The 17,596-nt window shown below is 41.5% G+C and overlaps 1 protein-coding gene across 4 annotated transcripts in view; it reads left to right on the top strand.

The window, feature by feature from the left end:
• Positions 1-17,596, top strand: part of ston2 (stonin 2) — a 311,201-nt gene that overhangs the window by 170,990 nt on the left and 122,615 nt on the right. The window contains exon 1 of one of the 4 annotated variants that reach the window (XM_028821761.2): positions 11,501-11,662. The exons of the other annotated variants lie outside the window; for them this stretch is intronic. The gene's annotated coding sequence lies outside the window, so the exon portion shown is untranslated. Of the gene's footprint in view, positions 1-11,500; positions 11,663-17,596 lie in introns of those variants that run through there. 4 annotated transcript variants of the gene reach the window in all.

Genomic DNA, 17,596 nt, shown 5'->3' with positions numbered 1-17,596 from the left:
AGAACAATTTAAAACTATCATCGAAAAATCAACCGAGAGGGTTGCACCCACTAAGTCAATGTTTGAAAAGACAGCACAAACATCAAGTGTTTGTGTGTTTACACTCCATTATAACTTGACTATTACACACTGTAAGCAGCTCAACCCGGCTGGGACGCCCCTGCGATGGAAGGATGGGGGAAGTTAGATTTTCAAAGACACTGCCTCCCCCAAAACACTAGATGGCAGCTCCCCTGGAGTGTAACAGTCCCCCGGATTCCCGCAGGGCATCCTGGGACTTGGAGTTCAGTTTCTCAGCCTTGTTGGGTACTGTGGGTGCCGCCAGGAGGAGCTGTGAAAGGACCAGAGGAGCCATGTCTCATCCATAGCCTGGAAGTTCTCCCAAAATCACAAGGAAGTACTTCCGGGCTGATTAAAGAATTTTAATTCTCCGTCTGACCCAGAAGTGCTGACAAGTCACATGGACGGAAGAGCAGAAGCACTTCCGGGTCAAGGACTATTTAAAAGACTCCTGAAGACCCAGCAAGCGAGCCAGAGTCGGGAGGTAGTCGACAACGCTTGCTGGGAGGTGTGGAGGAAAGAGAATTGTTTATTTAATTGCTTATGGTGGCTGTGGTGCTCGAAAGGCACTATGAAGAAGAAAAAAGAATTAAAAGAACTTCTTTGTGCTTTTACCCTGTGTCTTCGTATCTGTTCTGTTGGGCTTAAAGGAGCAACAGCAACCTCTAGCGTTCACAACACTAATCCCGATCCAGGACACTGGCCTTTCTTACACACTTGTACGTGCCCTAAAAACACCCCATGAGATTTGTTTACACGTCTCAGATTTACTTTTGTAAAGATCTTACTCATTTAAGTGTGTGGACTGTAGGGTGGGGCAGCACGGTGGCACAGTGGGTAGCGCTGCTGCCTTGCAGTTAGGAGACCCAGGTTCACACCCCGGGTCCTCCCTGCGTGGAGTTTGCATGTTCTCTGGGTGCCCCAGTTTCCTCTCACAGTCCAAAGACATGCAGGTTAGGTGCATTGGCGGTCCTGAATTGTCCCTAGTGTGTGTGTGTGTGTGCCCTGCGGTGGGCTGGCACCACCCGGGTTTGTTTCCTGCCTTGCACCCTATGTTGGCTGGGATTGGCTTCAGCTGACCCCCGTGACCCTGTAGTTAGGATATAGCGGGTTGGATAATGGATGGATGGATGGACTGTAGGGTGGTGTCCCAGAACCCCAACCACTGGACATAACTCTGTCTCCTTCCACTTCAGCCTTGGTGAGCCTCACCCAGCTCCTTGATTCTGACCTTGAGGTAGCAGAGGTGCCCTCTTTTATGCCGGACCGATGCTGACCTTGCCTAAAGGAAGTACTTCCAGGTCATATGGAACATCCTTCACAGCACCCCCTTGCAGCACCCACAGACCTTGACAAGGTCCCACACTACAAGTCCTTAACAACCCTGCACATGTCCAGACTGGGCCCTTATGAGAGGAGCACTGCCATCTCTTGCACTGGGGGACAAAATCCCTCTTAAAATCCCTTTATCCCTCATTCATCCGTTATTAGTTCCTCCCGACTGGGATAGAAATTGGTGATCCTCCCAGCCAGGTTGTGCCTCATTTCTCGTTGTCCGGCCAAGAAGGAGATAACCCCCAATCCCACTCCTACACTTACAAGTGTTGTATATTTTTTGGGCAGAGAGTTTGTGAGTCATGCTGAGGTATTTGCAGTACCATTCGTGATCGAATGCTTCCGCATCAAACTGACGTGTAGGCATTCAATGCCAGCATTGTCTGTGAAATTTGGGCGCGCGGTTCTCTGTCAACATTTAGCTGTGAAAAGAGGTGGGGAGGGTGGCAACTGAAAAGTCAGCAGTTTTCAGAAGGCACAATGTGCCTGGTGATTGCAAAGACAACATGCTTTGAGCAGTCAGTATTGCAATTTTATATTTAGAGTTCAAAGTGGACATCATCAGTCATTAATCTGAATCTGAACTGACTCGTGAAAAGAAACAGTGGATGTGGATCACAGGCATTTATACTATTCCGTCCGGCCCAAATATACAATTGTATTCAGATCAGAAATTATAGCGCCAACACTGTTGATAGCGTTTTCAATCCAATGACTCTAAACTAATAAGTCAATAAAGAATGTTTATCAGTTTTAGATTTTCCTCTCTAGCATTAAGAAAAAAAGTCTGTGAAAGAAATACAGTAATCAGTTTTTCTAGCATTAAATGAAAAACAGTTTCACATGAATAAAATTGTATGACCTTACTGTTCGTTTACTCAACAAAATACCACAGTAAGAAGAAATCAAGATGGTGACAGACAGATGCACACTTTTGACCGTGATAAACACACAAGTCAAATCTAAAAGAGGGGAAACTGCTGAGTCGTCCTAATTTATAGAGCTGTCATACTGATGACAAAGGGGCGCCACTAGCGCTGTGAATGGTGATTGTATTTCAAGTTCACCACATTCTGCTTGGCCATTGTGTGCGATGCACGCTTTACATGTAATAAGGCTGTGCTTTTACAATTGCACTAATTCTGTGGCTTGCCACAAAATGACACGGTAATTAAGTTGCATCTTTCTTCCCCTGAAAGGGTGTACTTTCCTGCGTGCGGATGGGTTTGGTATATTCATTGCAGTGGAAATTTCTTTTAATCAGCCGTTGAGTACAATGGAAAAGTATTTGGTGGTTTCTTAAGGAAGGCCCAACACAGATGGCTACTTAAGTTCTGACAATGCAGAGTTCAGATGTTTTCCCAGATGGGCATCTACTATGTAATAAAACGCTAAGGTCCATGTGTCCAGCCTTCCTCTTCCTACTTCCTCGTAGTGTCAGCAAATGAGCTATCACTGGACAAGCTTCTTGAGCAATTAATGAGGGGGAACATTGTAAGGACATGACGGGATATCTGATGTTTAGATTTCTCTATATGAGCAGTGTGAGATTTTTTTCATGGATGTTTTCATATTGTTTGCTCTCGTTCAAGCTGGGTCCATATTGAAGCCCAGAATTTTGTTATCTCCATTGTCCATTAAAACGTAAGATTAACACTTTCCAATCATCACTATAAACCACATGTAACAAGATGAGACTTCAGACATAGAAAGTTTTGGGGCAGCCACCTGTGTAAAGTATTTTGTAATTGCAAAACAGTTTACAAGGCTGAATCCAAAACAGAACTGCCCTCCAGAGGAAGAGAGTGAGGTTTTATAGGAGGTCTGGCGGAAGTGATGTCGTCCTCGGGGCCGGGACGGAAGTGCCGTGTCTGTAGTCGAGGCAGTGGTTTCTGGTGGGAAAGGTCTGCAGGGAACTCAGAAAGAGCGTTAGTGATTAAGAAGAAAGACGCCTCACGCCTGGACAAACTGGTGAGGAAGGCAGGCTCTATTGTTGGCATGGAGCTGGACAGTTTGACATCCGTGGCAGAGCAACGGGCGCTCAGCAGGCTCCTGTCAGTCATGGAGAATCCACTGCATCCACTAAACAGGATCATCTCTAAACAGAGGAGCAGCTTCAGCGACAGACTGCTGTCACCATCCTGCTCTACTGACAGACTGAGGAGATCGTTCCTCCACCACACTATGCGACTATTCAATTCCACCCGGGGGGTAAACGTTAACATTATTCAAAGTTATTGACTGTCTGTATACCTGCATTATTATCAGTCTTTAATTTAATATTGTTTTTTTGTATCAGTAAGGTGCTGCTGGAGTATGTGAATTTCCCCTTGGGATTAATAAAGTATCTATCTATCTATCTATCTATCTATCTATCTATCTATCTATCTATCTATCTATCTATCTATCTATCTATCTATCTGTCTGTCTGTCTGTCTGTCTGTCTGTCTGTCTGTCTGTCTGTCTGTCTGTCTGTCTGTCTGTCTGTCTGTCTGTCTGTCTGTCTGTCTGTCTGTCTGTCTGTCTGTCTGTCTATCTATCTATCTATCTATCTATCTATCTATCTATCTATCTATCTATCTATCTATCTATCTATCTATCTATCTATCTATCTATCTATCTATCTATCTATCTATCTATCTATCTATCTATCTATCTATCTAGTGCACCCTGCCACCCCCTGGGCCGATGTGTTACCATTATTCTCCAAGCCCTACAGCTGCCTCCTATTCACACGTGTGTGACACATGGAATAAGTAACTTATAAAGATCCATGTTTTGGCTGGAGCATTCCTTTAACCACATTATGTTTTCTGTGTGATAACAGCTTAGCTTCATCATCTTGTTCTTAAAACAAGCAGAGGTGGATGAAACCTGACTGAACATGAGGTCACTACACGTTGAGGACGTTTTCTGTTTCATTTAGCGCAAACAAAACTATAAAGGATCTAATTAAAACAGATTGTATATGAAGAGAATTTCTGCTGACAACTGAGGTACCCACAGAAACCCATAAGACATGATGAGATGGTGGATTTGAGCCCAGAAATCTGGAGGTGTGAGGCAACCTCAGTGCCAGCGTGACACTCCTCTGTTAATGTTTGTGAACGTGCCTCCTGTTGGAATTTCAGTGACACAGAAAGCTGTGCTGTGAACGAATCTTTCAGATGGTCACATCTGATATTCACGTCAAACTGCCCAAACCAACTCCTCAAGAGAAGACTTGCAGTGTTAAAGCACCGATCTCATCTATTTTACTTATTGTCCGCAATAATGAGCACCTTCAAGCGTACTTTACGCAACACATTTGAATAACAGGGAGACGTGACAAATTCCAGAGTCTTTAAAAATGCTGCCATCCCAGTTTTGAGAGACAAGCCTGTTTGTAATCTGAGTGACAGTGCAGCTGTGCTGTGAGATACAAAATAAGTTTGTTTGCATTTTGGACCCCTGAAAGCAGAACTAATGAAGCAAACAGGTGGGAAAGAGCCTTTCCAGCAGGTTTTACATGTAAGAGTTAGAAGAGGAACAATATTTACAGTGAAAAGTGCAGCAGCTTATAAACACCACCCTGGCGCAGGGCTAATGCGGATGATTGTGGTGCAATGTGCCCGGTCAGCAATATCAGGTTTCAGTTTACGCTGCAGACTGCTGTCCTCCTTGCTAGGAACCAACCCTGATTGGAGCTATTTGAGTCCTTCTTGTAAAGAGCACACTGGAAGTTTTTCATTTGCTCATTTTTATTTTGTTAGAATTGTATTTTCTTTATCACAATGCTCCTCAAACAGAGTACACAGATAGATGGACAAACTTTGTGTTTTTTATTTATCATATTGTTGATTAAAGTAGGTATACATGATCTATATTTAATGTTTTTGTCCATCTTCAGCAAGGCATGCTGTCCTTGTGGAAAAGCATGATAGTTGCTTATACTGTATGTACAAATGTGAGACGTTCTCAAGTGACAATACACTGTCCCTTGTCTTTTGTGGTTAGTGTAATAGGTGGCTTTCTTTAAAACTTAAGTCTAAAAAACGTTACTGATACAGAGTACATGCTAACTATTTTGTCAATTACTTGTATTCGAAATTATTAAGTATACTTATAGTACTAGGGCTAACAGGGTTGTAATAATAATCATCATTACATTTATATAGTGCTATTCTCAGTACTCAAAGCGCTATCCACACAGGGAGGAACTGGGAAGCGAACCCACAATCTCCTTACTGCGAAGCAGCAGCACTACCACTGCGCCACCTGTAAGGTTGTACCATGTTAGCCGTTATGAATGTAATGAGAAGTCAAACAAAATGACATCTTTTATTGGCTAACTAAAAAGATTACAAGTATACAGAGGACCCCCAAATTCGCAGGGGTTACGTTCCTAGAGCACCCACATATTGCGAAAAACCGCGAATTTTGGATGTGGTCAAAAAAATGCCTATTTTTATAGTTTAAACCCTAAATATGCCCCCAAAACACTTCAATTTCATTTCAACCTCAGCTTAAATACATTACCTAAAAACAGAATGTAAAGGTAAACCCGTATACTGTAGAGTACTGTACTGCTATGTCTCCCGCAGTGCTAGAATGTAAAATACCGATGTTACCGCTATATGTACTGTAATTCATGCAAGCGCATTTTCTTTGGTATAAGTAGGGTAAATACGTAATAATTTAATTTAATTTAATAAAAATACAGTAAAATATATGGGTACTCACCAATAATGAATGATATTGATTGAAGATGATGATAATGATGATGATGATGAATTAGCTGTGCAGTAAGATGAAGGTATGTTATGAACATAATGACTGCACAGCAAAGCAGAGGATTTACAGCTCCTCGGGTGGCTACTGCGGCATAACTTTTTAGTCTTAGAAGGTACAGGGTGTTTGGGCAGCATCTTAGGGCTTTAAGAAGGACAAAACGAAAAACACGAGAACACTCAGCGAAACACTCGAGATAGCTACATGCGGTAAACCGTTATGATACAAGAATGCTGGGCTGCATCTGCTGGAGATGCGTCACAGGGCAGCAGCCAATCAGCAGCAAGAAGAAATGAATAACGTTCTCAGATTGGCTACTTTCACCATCCCTAGCCGCATTTTCCTCTACGGTTGCTTTGTATTCTCTCTACAGTACAGTATTGCAACGAAGAAAGGCATAAATAAATTGCGAAGGATATTTATGGTTTCCGCTAACAATTATTAGTTAGGTTCTAAAGAAAAATCCGCGCTAAGGCTGCAAACTCTGAACCGTGACTTTGCGGGGGTCTACTGTACTTGAAATTGAAGTAATTTTCTTGGGAGATGTGCTATTTTTCCATCCTTTTAACTAAGCATTTATTTGAAAATTCAGCTGCATAATGACTACTATTAATAATTGATTTGTTTGTTATCATTATTTTCCAAAGAAAGGGAAATGAGCCAAGGTGTAGAATATTCAAAGGCTCTGAACCACAACAGCACATGCCCAGTGCCACCGTTGTTCTTTATGTGCTAACAACCATTTAAAGCAGCATTGCAGTACATGGGAATGTCGAACCAAAGCAAGGAAAAGTATGCGTGACAGCAGCCACCCCAACAGCGGGCTCTTTTCTGTACTGTGGATGGATAAATGCCACTGCTGCCTGAAGTCCAGTTGAGAGAGACTGGGGATGAGCGTCTGTCCATCAGTCCATCCACATCTTGAGTAAGGGAAGTGTCTAGAAATACAATGAGGCCCAGTTGTTAACTCTCTCATGTTAAGTTATTTATGTCATCTATTTAGTTAAAGTTATTATTATTATTATTATTATTATTATTATTATGTATTAATTATTATTTACTACATGTTTATAATTCCATTAATGATTTTTCAATTTATAAAGTTATGTATTGTTAAGTGTCTCTTTATATTCATCTCAAGGCACATATGGTACTGTACATGTATTTTGTATATGACAAATAAAATTTAATTTCAATTGAATGTGAACTGTTACGTGACACTCATGGGCTAGATTTTTGTTTAAAACACAGACATTAGTCTCTGGTTTCACCTTTGGTCTACTCCAGGGGTGGGCAAAGTTATTCCTGGAGGGCCTCAGTGGCCGCGGGTTTTTGTTCCAACCCAGTTGCTTAATTAGAAAACAATCCTTGCCAATAATTACAATTCATGGCTTGTTATTGCTTTAACTCTGCTATGTCAAGTCATTCTCATATCCTAGATTTTTTTTCTATTCTAAGGATATCATCCAAATACTTTGAAGTGTAAAATGGATGGGAAATTCTCAATCCTTCACTTTTTTATCTTCTCTTTCCTTCTAAGTATTTAATTAAACCAAATAGTGCACGATAAATACACACAGGTGTAAAGGGTAACAAGCAAAATGGATAACTGCTGGTTTCTTTTGTCATTTGCATCTTATTGTTAAAAAGGAGCAATTAAAAACAACTGTTTAAGACTTAAATAAGCAATAAGGGTTCAAAATCTTAATGAGGGAGATAACTAAAATGAAGCAGAAGTGTTTCTAGAGCAATAAGTGCTTCTTATTAAGCAATTGGGTAGGAACAAAAACCTGCAGCCATCTGCAGCCCTCCAGGACTGACTCCAGGATGCCCACCCCTGGTCTACACCAGGGGTGGGCAGATTCAGTCCTGGAGGGCCGCAGTGGCTGCAGGTTTTTGCTCCAACCCAATTGCTTAATAAAAAGCCCTTATTACTCAAGTAACACTTCAGCTTCACTTTAGTTGTCTCGTTCATTAAGATTTTGAACCCTTATTGCTTATTTTAGTCTTAAACAGCTGTATTCTTGGTTTGTAATTGCTCCTAATTAGCAATACCATGCAAATGACAAAAGAGACCAGCATTTCTCCATTTAGCTTGTTTTCATTTACACCTTTGTGTATTTATCACACACTATTTGGTTTAATTAAATACTTGGAAGGAAAGTGAAGAGAAAAAAGTGAAGCACTGAGAATTACTCATCTGTGTTAGACTTCAAATCATTTGGATGATATCCTTAGAAAGGAAAATAAATCTAGGATATGAGAATGACCTGACATGGCAGAGTTAAAGCACTAGCAAGCCATGCAATTAAATAATTGACAAGGATTGGTTTTTAATTAAGCAACTGGGTTGGTACAAAAACCTGCAGCCACTGCGGCCCTCCAGGACTGAATCTGCCCACCCCTGGTCTACACTATACTTGCATTGCAACATAGACTTTTAAAAATACAGTCTCTAATCGCGCTCTTATTGGTTTGTGCTTATCACATAGCCCTTCCCTGACTGAATCCTGTTTCATTACCTGATTGGTCATCCTTCACGGAAGAAAATCATATTCTCAGATAGCAGGCACAGAAGAGTTGCTTCCCATGGCGCTTGTAGTGTTGCTTACCTAAACTGCATTTTGTACAGCTGCTTACATGTGCAAACTGACCCTGCGCTCTGGCCCCCGAAGGTCATGCAAAAAGACAATTTCCCCTTGGGAATTATAAAAAGTATATCAAAATCAAAAAAAGCAAATACTCTTCCGGCTGCTACAGTTTTGCGATAAATCCCCTTGCCAGCAATGTTACCATCCATTCAAGGGTCTTTCTGCTGACGTGCACATACCAGTTGCAAGCAAAAATCTACGTCATTTGCGTTTTTTGGTTTTGTTAGTTTCGACAGAGATACTTTCATAAACAGTGTGAAAATGTAAGTGTGGACGAAGACCGTTGTTGTTTAAAACTGCTGTTTTTAAATGAAAACACAGTAGTGTGAACGTAGCCATAGTCCACTGCTGTATTGTTCTTAGTTCTTCTGTCCCACACCTCCTGGAACCCGGGGATCAAATCTTGGTGAGGAAACTAACCGTGAAGTTGGCACATACTCCCCATGTCTTAATGGTTTTTCTCCTTGTCACATCTCAATGACATGTGTGTTAAGTTAATTGGTTGTTAATTGCGAGTCCCCAGTGATGGACTTGGACCCTGTCAAGGGGTGGCCTCTACCTTTCATTTTATGCTCCTAGGGTAGGCTCCAGTGTAGCTTCAAATAAACATCTTTTAATGAGACTGTGTCTTTGTGGATCACCGTCTGGGCTCATCTAAAACAGGTAATACCACCCTGGGCTGAGGGGGGGCACTCAGGCTAACCTTCTTCTCTTCTTTTTCCTTTGCAGCGGTGAGAAGATTCCTGGCTATGGCAATTGATTTGGCTCCTATTGGTCTTCTGGTTTTAAAGCCCAGTGCTGCCATAGACAGACAGTTAGTTTCGAATCGAATGAGCCTAAGGACGGTGTTCCGAGTTCCTTAAAGAAATTTACCAGAATGGGTTGACTTATTTTGTTTTGCATTTGCTTTAAACAGAGGTGTGCATAGCGGCCCTGTTTGTTTTAATTTGAGACTGAAATTAAACGGGGACGATTGGTTTGATACCCTGATACTACTTCTGAGACCTGCAGTACCTTATTTCGACCACAGAGACATATATGTACCGTGTATACTCGTGTATAAGTCAGGTCTTGAAACCTGAAAAATCGACCATACAATCAGACCACGATTTATACGCCTGTTCAATAATGCGACCTATTTATTTATTTTTTTACATCTTCTTGCCTCCTCCAGTCTCGCATCAGTTTCTCAGACGCATCGAATTTTGTTGCAGCAGCGCAGTTACCAATTTCTTTCGCTACTTCAACAACTTTTAATTTAAAACCAGCTTCATATTTTCTTCTGAGCGAACACTCTATCGTAGATAAGGGATGCTCTTACGATAAAGGTGTATGAGGGTGTGAGATACAAGAAACACAAAACAGTGCAAATGTCGCTTCGGAATAGTTTGGGTATTACCGTGTGGGCAGATAGGCACAATACATAGAAAGAAAAGGCCGTGTATGTATATGTCGAATAGACCCCAAATGTTTCCAATGTCTGACATGTTTCTCTTTCAAACCTAGTGAGCACAATCACAATCTGGCAACTTTGTTTCTCATGCATTTCAACAAACTGTTGAAATGAAAGAAGAGCCAAGGACTTATCCCAATTTTGCAAAAATTCTTTTGTACTGAGGAAAAAGCCATATTTATTAATTAAATGAGAACAATAGCATGTAGTCTCTGAAAGGCACGTCTCGGATTATTTCAGAATGACTCCAGTCTTGGCTCCGGCAGTGCGTGCCTTTCAGGAGTTTTTGTGGTTGATGTTGTTGCTAAATGTGAGGCCTTGCTGAACAAGTCTGTGTAATGTCTCTGTCTTGTTTGTCTGCAGAAAGAACATGATTGCATGATTTGGAATTCACTGAATACACCTTGTTCATACTAATTTAGTCTAATGAAATATTTGCTAAACGTCAGCGAGAAGAAAACTTGTTTCATAGCTGAATGATATTGTCATGACATACCAGCTGCAGCTGGCCGTCTAACTGGTTATGCAGAAAGGAGACCAAACCAAGCAGGTTACGTATGACTGTAGTAATAGTAGAGTTCTTCAAAGCTGCCCTTCTGTTTATGGTACTTAGGCTGACTTGCACTGATTTCGAATTCCAAGTAGGACTTGTATGGGTTAGGGTGACATTGTAGTGTGTTACTTCTGAGTTCCTGAGCCCAGACTCCGTCAGATGTCCTTCTCTTCATAAACATTGTGTCAACGGTGAGACCCTCGGTTTGTGTGTTTGTGCTCTCACATGTCTCTCCCAAGGTGAGGTCCTTACTTTTGCCCGTTTCCACACATGCAGTTTAGAAAATGGACAGCTGTATGACCTTTTTAATTTGGTGGTCATCTCAAAGTAGGGGTCTAGGAAAACAATGCCTCTGTGTTTAAGTGAAGTGCTAACCTACACAGGGTGTGCTGTGAAATACTGTAAATAATTTGAATCACAAGAAACATAACACCATAATCTACTTGAATTCATATCTTTTGGGCAGGAATTCCTGCTCCTACCTGCTTGGTAAAAGTTAAGCATTGCATAGGATGGCCAGGTGTGCCGTCAGCTCGGAAATCCTCTTGCAGCCCCCCACCTCTCCTTTTGAAGTGACTCTGCTGCTCTCCTCCTCCTCCTGCCTCTGTTTCTCCTTTGCGGGGTGGGTGTGCTACATCTGTCAAGTTTATTAACCTGTAAGGCTGGGCCCAGCCCTTCCCGAGGCAGAAGAGGCTGGCGGACAAACAAGCAGCCACAAGTTTTTGCTCAAGCATGCATGGTGCCTTTTGTATCACATGATTCACTGAAACCATGGTGCTAAGCGTTTTCATACAAGCAAGTCAGTTCCTCTGCCACCAGAACGCACAGTTTTCCTGCCGGGTAAGTTTCAGCGTTTTATTTTAGCACCGGTCTGTAAGTTCTCATGTTAAATGTCACTACCTTCTTGCTATGCAGCTGGGTGAAATCCACAAGTGGCTGGGGCTTTGTGAACGTGTAAAGTGATACGCTGCGCTGGAGCTCTGAATACAAGCCTGCTTTTCTTTGAAAGCAAGAGAAAGAACGAATGTCTGCTCAGAGGCACATCTGGGAAACCTTAAAACATGAATGAAAGAGTCAGAAAACAAAACTAACAATTCACACCCATCATTCTAGTTTGCGTTAGGGATTTCTTGCAGTCATAATCACGTCTTGGAAAATGTTTGTCTCTAGATAGTTTATTTTTTTAAATCTGTTTGTATGTCTACATCAAGTTTGCACCTGTGCTAGTGAAGCTGTAAATACTTTTTTTCTGGTAATTATTATTTATTTTATACGGGGATTTTCCATCTGTGCTTTATATGCACACATACACACAACACTTATTTATATATAAACTGCCACAAATGCATATATACACTACGCTATGCAGGTTCTATGTACTGTACATACATTCACGTGCATACATAGATATATATAAAGTGACCCCTAGGGGGCCTTTCACAAGTCCAGATATAATAAAAAGGTTAATTTACATCAAATATCTTACAAAGGCTTTGCAAATGTCGCAATAATTGTTTTCCTTCACCTTCCACTCCAAATTTTGTTTTCTTCCATCCGACTCTGACTTACCTGGCTGAGATCAACCGGTTTCCTTTATCAGTGACCCAGAAGTGCTAAACACTTCTGGGTTGAACGGAAGTCCTGGAAAATAGAGACTACGGTGGCCCCCACAGAACCTAACAGTGCAACCCCATGAGACTACAGATCCCAGCATGCACAGCGGGTGTCTGGTGGGAATCCCAACACAGGATTACTGCCATGCAAGAAAATGTTCAGCAGTGCTCATCTCCCTGATCCTTCCATTGCATTGGTCTTGTCCAATATTGGCTGGCATACCTGTCCACCTGTGCCATCCATTAGAATATAATAAGTGCAGGAGTGGGCGGCGTGGTGTTTCAGGTGGGTTCAAGGACAAGTCTCTTACCTGGCTGAGAAGCTGTAATGCAAGGGCTGCAGGAATGAAGGCACAACCCGGCTGGGAAATCTTACATTTCTTATCCAGTCTGGGAGGAACAATTAATGAATGGGCAACTCATCCCCCAGAACGAAAGGTGACAGTGCTGTGTTGACCTGGTCCCAGTTTGGACATACCTGGGAGTTGTTCTTGGGTGACTCTAGGGGACACTGTTAGAAGAGGACCTCCCTATAATGGGCCTGGAAGTGCTTCTGTCATGTAATGCTGTCGCACCAGAGTTATTCCTGGGTCCAAGATAAAAGGAGGCATCTCGCCTCACTTAGGGAGTTGTCGTATCCGGAGGTAGAGGGCAAGGTTTGCCTGGAGGAGAGGAGAGAAATGACTATATTGGATGGTGTTTGTGATTCTGTGTTGAAAGAAGAACTGCTAGAAGGTATTTAGTAAAATAAAATATGCTTCATGTGTATTATTGACTGTGTTTGTGTCAGGGGCTCTGGGGCACCCCCTTTTAGTCACAATGTATATAAAATTACAGTAAATATACACACACAAATAAGAGAAAGTCTGTATGTTCAAATTTTGTGGCTGTATCTAAGATGACTAAAGGTGGTGCAGTGAAATGTTTACCAAAAGGTGTCTGAAGTCACCTGAACACCTCAGAAGATGAGTCTTTGGAGGCAGAGCTTCACAGTGTCTTCCGACGTTGTGTCATTATGAAGCACGGACTTCAATATAAAGATATAGTCATTGTGACTGTGGACGAGTGGAAGGAACACTTGGTACTTGTAAAGTGTTGGGGTGCTAGCCGGATTGCACCATTTAATCTTTTGGTAAATGAAGTAAAACGGCGATCGATGGTGCAGTAATAAACCTAAGTCGCAAAGGAAATCTCTCGTGAGCTGTGAAATTTAGGGCGCTCCGTTGTCTCTAAGATTCAGTTGCAAGTGAGACGCAGACATTCATCTCCCTTTTATAGCATTCCCGCCGGAAGAGGCATCGTCCGTTGTCTTTCCTGTGCTGAGGAATAAAAAAGAGATGAGACTGTTAGTGGCAGCGCCCCCTCTCACCCCGGCGGGGTATTACAAGCCTTCGATAAGACCTTGAGGTGGTGTGCATGCATGATAGAATTAGTAACAGAATTTTTACCACAGCAAATGTTAATTATAAAATAATAAAGACTTGTCATCAAACTTTATATGAATATTTACTTATTTTCCTTATAAAGGAAGTTGGTAGTAGACAAGAGGAATTCTTGCTTTACACATATAGTTACAGGTGGATTGCTGCAAAGATGGAAATTAAAATTCATTTTTATATTTTATGATCAAAGTGTTAAATAAGAATGTAATTTCATATGAAATTGCTTATCATTTTATTTTTATCTTACTCTGCACCACGGAGGCCCATTGGTCGGTGCCGCTGCCTCCATCACCCTGTTTTCAAATCCTAGTGGTGGTCCATGTGGATGTTCCTCCTGTTTGTGCTTCAGGGTTCCTCTGTGCCATATCACTAAAGCCATGCATGTTAGATGAAGTGGTGGCTCTGATTTGGCCGTGTGTGTGTGAATGTGCCCTGTCCACAGCTGACTTCTACCTTGCATCCAATGTCGCTGAGGTAGGCCTCACCCCTCTGTGACTCTGCATAGCACTAAGCAGGTTTGAGAATGATGCTTTGTCTTGTTTCATAAAACTCTTTTATATATTTTTTCTATGGTGTCATTTCTATGTAAAGATAGAGAGAGATAGAGGTTAGGAGCACACTTTGATACAGCGTAGGATCCCAGATTAGGACCTGAGTGCAGCCATGCGACGGGTGACACTTCAGCACCACACTACTGTAGTTCAGATGGAAATGACCAGTGGGAGGTTTTTTATGGTGGCTGGAGTGCCAATTCTGCCACCAACCCCAGGTTTTCCCTGCAGGTTGGAGGGCCTACATGCAGGGCTGAGTGCAGATTAACGTCATACCCAAACCCAGGCTCTGTATAAAGAGCATGAAATATTCAAATAAGAGTTCCAGCATAAACTTAGAAACATTTCTTTGGGTTTTGAAAGAAAATTCATCCATTGATGCTGTGGTACATGACCGTGCTATAGAATTACTGGCAATTTTGGAACTTTTTAAGTTGCCACATCACGTCCTTGAATTACACATTCATGCATCTACTGTATTACATATTTCCAAAATTTAAATCTTCCAATACTTTATAGTGGCACAGAATAATGAAAAACACCCCTAACTCGAATCTGAACCTGACCTGAACTTTGTAATTGGTTAGGCTGTCATACAGCCACAGGAAAAGCAGCTGGACAAAATGGTTTTATTCCCCAGATGCCTATCATACCCACAGACCTTCCAGTTAAGATTAACGGACATCAACTGCCAGTTAAATGAGCCTTTGCATTGATCAGAAGTGAAGATTAGGGTTGGAGTTTAAATTCAGTGGAGGAAGACAAAGGGAATCCATGCTGTTCTCATCTACAGCTGTAGGTGGGCTGCTGCAGAGTTAGAAATAAAAAAATATTTCTAATTTTACAATGAAAGGTTAAAGCCATGATCATGGTCAACAATGATATATCATTTTGAAGATAGTGAGAAATAATAACATTCTAAAATACAAAATTTGATTAATCTTTTTTATTTATAAGCTTGCTCAGGTGTAAAAGTAATCTTTATATATAATCTTCATATGGATCTTGATCTTTGTTTATCCGCAAAAAGTTTACATGCTGTCATTAACCACTAAATGGCAACACTGAATCACATCTTTATATATACAGATGCAGATATATACTTCATTTGGATCTTGATCTTTGTTTGTCCGCGAATTCATGTTCCCCTGACACTGCCTTGGTTGTTACTTTTGTTTACAAACACTGTCGATACCACTCTTTGTGTTTAGATCTGGCGTCAACACCACTCTTTGTGTTTAGATCTGGCGTCGACACCTGCTTCGTTGTCGAGACTGTGGTTTTTTGTGTTTCTATCGACTGTCGTTGGCAGCACTTCGTCCAAATCAAATGTTCACCCACTTCTTGGAGTCGGCAGTCAGAGTATATAAGTCGGACACACTTCTGTGATTTTCCATCAGTCGGCGTTTGGAGTTCAAGAAAGAAGCATTGGTTCTTCCTTACTCTTTGGATTGCCACAAAGCAACCTGCGAGATTGGAGAAAGGTTGGGAAGAGATCGTGAGAGGAAACGACAGCGTCGTGAAAATGAGACGGACTGTGAGCGGAGAGAAGTAGAAATGCTCCTCCACCACCACATAATTACTATTCGGACAGTGATTCCGAGTAGGCCGTTCCTATCGAATCAATGTCCAAGGGTTTTGTTTTGTAATTTTGTTTCCCTTATAAAAAATCATAATGCTGTACGACGAAGGGCCCAGTTCACGACTGGCAGCCACGTTTAAACAGGGAGCCCTTCACAGACAACTTTAACACACGCAACGTAGTTGGGCGCACATGGCTAGTACTACATATTTAGACGCGAGTGCTTGTTTACAATGCCTGTATATATTAAAGAGCGTGGAGTGTTTTTTATTGTATTTAGGTGTATTGTCTAGTTATTGGATAATCATCATTATTAAACTGTTAATTTGTGGCTGTTCCAGATGTATTGTCGATTCTGTAGCTTTGATAAATTTTATTTGGAAAATGGTGTTGTACGCCGGTCTTAATCTTTCCCTCTCTGTTGCTAACCACTGTGTAATTTATTCTGTTAAATTAATGGACAATGGGAAAATGGTGGTGTTTTGTGTGAGTTTTGCTTTAGAGAATTTTGTAATGTCTAAATGAAACTAATTGACCTTTGTTCTGAACCTGCATATTTATTCTTCTTTTGATCTCTTTTTTATTCTTAATACAGTCATATGAAAAAGTTTGGGGCCCCCTCTTAATTCTTTGGATTTTTGTTTCTCATTGGCTGAGCTTTCAAAGTAGCAACTTCCTTTTAATATCTGACATGCCTTATGGAAACAGTAGGATTTCAGCAGTGACATTAAGTTTATTGGATTAACAGAAAATATGCATCATAACAAAATTAGACAGGTGCATAAATGTGGGCACCCCAACAGAGACATGACATCAATACTTAGTTGAGCCTCCTTTTGCAAATCTAACAACCTCTAGACGCTGTCCTCCTATGGCCTTTGATGGGTGTCTGGATTCTGGATGGAGGTATTGTTGACCATTCTTCCATACAAAATCTCTCCAGTTCAGTTAAATTTGATGGCTGCCGAGCATGGACATCCTGCTTCAAATCATCCCATAGATTTTCGATGATATTCAAGTCAGGGGACTGTGACGGCCATTCCAGAACATTGTACTTCTCCCTCTGCATGAATGCCTTTGTAGATTTCAAACTGTGTTTTGGGTCATCGTCTTGTTGGAATATCCAACCCCAGCGTAACTTCAACTTTTGTGACTGATGCTTGACCGTTATCCTGAAGAATTTGTTGATATTGGATTGAATTCATCTGACCATCGACTTTAACAAGGCCCCCAGTCCCTGAACTAGCCACACAGCCCCACAGCATGATGGAACCTCCACCAAATTTGACAGTAGGTAGCAGGTGTTTTTCTTGGAATGCGGTGTTCTTCTTCTGCCATGCAAAGCGCTTTTTGTGATGACCAAATAACTCAATTTTTGTCTCATCAGTCCAAAGCACTTTGTTCCAAAATGAATCTGGCTTGTCTAAATGAGCATTTGCATACAGCAAGTGACTCTGTTTGTAGCGTGAGTGCAGAAAGGGCTTCTTTCTCATCACCCTGCCATACAGATGTTCTTTGTGCAAATTGCGCTGAATTGTAGAACGATGTACAGATACACCATCTGCAGCAAGATGTTCTTGCAGGTC

Source organism: Erpetoichthys calabaricus, chromosome 16 (assembly GCF_900747795.2).
Source record: "Erpetoichthys calabaricus chromosome 16, fErpCal1.3, whole genome shotgun sequence".
NCBI lineage: Eukaryota > Metazoa > Chordata > Cladistia > Polypteriformes > Polypteridae > Erpetoichthys > Erpetoichthys calabaricus.
Note: the sequence above shows the minus strand (reverse complement) of the source record. Positions and strands in the feature narration are given on the sequence as shown.